The sequence below is a fragment of the Rhinoderma darwinii genome, chromosome 2, assembly GCF_050947455.1.
Source record: "Rhinoderma darwinii isolate aRhiDar2 chromosome 2, aRhiDar2.hap1, whole genome shotgun sequence".
NCBI lineage: Eukaryota > Metazoa > Chordata > Amphibia > Anura > Rhinodermatidae > Rhinoderma > Rhinoderma darwinii.
The window spans coordinates 40,840,829-40,844,299 of NC_134688.1; the positions used below are offsets into that span (position 1 = coordinate 40,840,829).

Genomic DNA, 3,471 nt, shown 5'->3' on the forward strand with positions numbered 1-3,471 from the left:
CTTATTCAAATAAATACTGTAGTACCAGACTCAGCCCATGGACATTAGTGGCGCTGTTTCTGTAAGAAAGCAGACATGTTTTTCTAACCTTATACAACCTCTATTATTACTACCTATGTAGCAGAAAGACAATCATTGCCCTACCCAATGTACCAGTGTACTGGTAGGCCATGCCAATGCTATCGGGCCTGGCACTAAAGCATTCTCACCCACGCGACAATCCCATATTCATTGGCAATTAAGGACTATTTGTCATAGCATACTCTGCTTCTTTGAGCATCTGCAACACTTGTGATCACTGCAATTGGGGGGGGGGGGGGGGAGTAACCGACGTTGGTTGAACCAGGATGTACTTTGGGGAGGACGGAGGGAAGTTTGGATGTTTCCCCTTCCTTCTCCATGTATATCCTGGATGCTTCCCCCTTCTTTCTCCATGTATATTCCGGATGCCTCCCCCTTCCTTCTCCATGTATATCCTGGATGCTTCCCCCTTACTTCTCCATGTATATCCTGGATGCTTCCCCCTTCCTTCTCCATTCATGTCCTGGATTCTTCTCGCTTCCTCCACCATGCATGTCCTGAATGCTTCCCATTACATTTACAGGCATTTCCTGGTTGCTACCCCCTTCCTTCCCCATTCATGTCCTGGATTCTTCTCCCTTCTTTCTCCATGTATATCCTGGATGCTTCCCCCTTCTTTCTCCATGTATATCCTGGATGCTTCCCCCTTACTTCTCCATGTATATCCTGGATGCTTCTCCCTTCCTTCTCCATTCATGTCCTGGATTCTTCTCGCTACCTCCACCATGCATGTCCTGAATGCTTCCCATTACTTTTCCAGGCATTTCCTGGTTGCTACCCCCTTCCTTCCCCATTCATGTCCTGGATGCTTCCCCCTTCTTTCTCCATGTATATCCTGGATGCTTCCCCCTTCCTTCTCCATGTATATCCTGGAGGCTTCCCCCTTCCTCCTCCATGTATATCCTGGTTGCTACCCCCTTCCTTCCCCATTCATGTCCTGGATTCTTCCCCCTTCTTTCTCCATGTATATCCTGGATGCTTCCCGCTTCCTCCTCCATGCATGTCTTGAATGAAACCCATACTGTGCATGTGTCTGTTAAATAATTTGAAATTAGAAAAATTTAGCTGCTTTCTATCTAGTTACAGCCCCACCCTTGTCCATGGCTGTGTCTGGTATTGCAGCTCAGTCCTAAATAACCTTTTTTTCTTAATTTAAAACAATCCATTTAATCATAAAATCATCACAAGACACTAAATTCTGCTCCTTATGTTTATTACGGAACATCTCCTGCTGCTTAAAGATGTCTTCTGTATTGACAGTTCTTCCATTCGTTGATGGTTATTAGCGACTCCATAACTTCAGGTCTGGAAAACTTACTAGAGCGATCGCCAGCAGCAGATGTTACCTTTATTCTACACACGTATCGACTTTAATAACGGCGGCGTCTACGTCTGTGAACTGTGACCAGAGAAAACGACAGATATAAATATAATCGTACTGTAGCATTCATGACTGTTATATATACAGATCAGCAGGATAATATATATTCACCAGGTCTACGACTTTCCCGGTGTTTCTGCTGACTCCTCCTCCTGTATCTACGCCGCCTTCTAGGTGCGCTGCTGTCTCTCGTTCTTCTAGTTGGCATGGTGATGACTGGTTGGCACCTTCCTTTTGTGAGGAGCAAGTTGTTAATGGCTGCTGGGAACTCTGCCACCTAAATAGTCTCTGATCACTGTGACATCACAGCTTTATGATGTCATAGGCTTCACACATGGTGTTTAAAGTAGGATGAAGTTTCCCTTTGTCAGGTCAATGGTAGAATAGGCTTGATGACAACTGACAACCAGTTATGTGACAAACAGTCTGAGCAGTTATCACTTCCCTTCCCCCACTGCTCTTTGTTGTTCCTAATTTACTCAGCAGGGGATAACAGAGAAATTTGTGCTCCGCTTGAGGCATGATGGGATTCACATTCAGACTACAGTGAAGGGATTTGGTTTAACATATTTGATTAAATATACAATATGGACAAAAGTATTGGGACACCTACACATTACACCTACAGGAGCTTTTAAGACATCTCATTCTAAATCCATAGGCATTAATTTAGAGTTGTTCCTCCCTTTTTCTATGGGAATTTTTGCCCATTCATCCAGAACAGCATTTGTGAGGTCAGACACTGATGTTCGACGAGGGGGTCAGGCTCGCAATCTCCGTTCTCGTTCATCCCAAAGGTGTTGGTTGGATGGGGTTGAGGTCAGGACTCTGTGCGGCCAGTCAAGATCTTCTACACCAAACTCACCCAACCATGTATTTATGGACCTTGTGAACTGGGGTACAGTCATGCCGAAACATAGAAGGGTCGAACCCGTTTCCACCAAGTTGGAAGCTACAATTGTCCAAAATGTCTTGGTATACTGAAGCATTAAGATTTCCCTTCACTGGAACTGAGGGGCCTTAGGCCAACCTTTCCCGTGCATGCATCCTCTCGGTCATGGAAACCCATGCCATGAAGCTCCTGGCACACAGTTTTTGTGGAGATGTTAATGCCAGAGGAGGTTTATACTCTGCAGTTATTGAGTCAGCAGAGCGTTGGCGACTTTTATGCACTATGCACCTCTACACTCAGAGACCCTGCTGTGTAACTTTTTGTGTTCTGCACTACGTGGCTGAGTTGCTGTGGTTCCTAACACCTCTTGCAGACGACCGAGTTCAGGCCATGAAAAACGGACCGTGTGTTGGGCGCATTTCCCGACCTGACCATGTTACAGGTGAATGGGACTCCTGCCATCATAGACATTAATGATGCTAGGAGTCCCTGCCTTTCCACAGTGCCACAGTGCTCTATGTAGATAATGCCACAGTGCCCTCTGTAGATAATGCCACACACACCCGCTATAGATAGTGACACACACACACACACACACACACACACACACACACACACACACACACACACACACACACACACACACACACAAGGGCCGCCATCAGGGCAGTATTAGTGGTACTGCCATTAGGGGCCTGGCTGCATGGCTGAAAAATAGGGGCTCTCCGTCATCGCGGCCCCCCCTCGTGTGCCACCCCCCAGACCTTCTGTATCTTCACCCTCTCCTGGCAGGCTGTCAGGAGAGGGAGAACAGTAATAGTAATAATAAAACACTATTTAAAAAAAATAATAATAATTCAAATATCTATCTATCTATCTATCTATCTATCTATCTATCTATCTATCTATCTATCTATCTATCTATCTATCTATCTATCTATCTATCTATCTATCTATCTATCTATCTATCTATCTATCTATCTATCTATTATCTATCATCTATCTATCTATCTATCTATCTATCTATCTATCTATCTATCTATCTATCTATCTATCTATCTATCTATCTATCTATCTATCTATCTATCTATCTATCTATCTATCTATCTCATATCTA

The 3,471-nt window shown here is 44.4% G+C and overlaps 1 long non-coding RNA gene across 1 annotated transcript; it reads right to left on the reverse strand.

The window, feature by feature from the left end:
* Positions 1-1,277: 1,277 nt before the first annotated feature.
* LOC142740481 (uncharacterized) lies at positions 1,278-1,901 on the reverse strand. The gene is made up of 2 exons (XR_012880716.1): positions 1,574-1,901; positions 1,278-1,480 (listed from the first exon to the last, which is right to left on the reverse strand). It is a non-coding gene; the product is annotated as an uncharacterized LOC142740481 (long non-coding RNA).
* Positions 1,902-3,471: the final 1,570 nt, after the last annotated feature.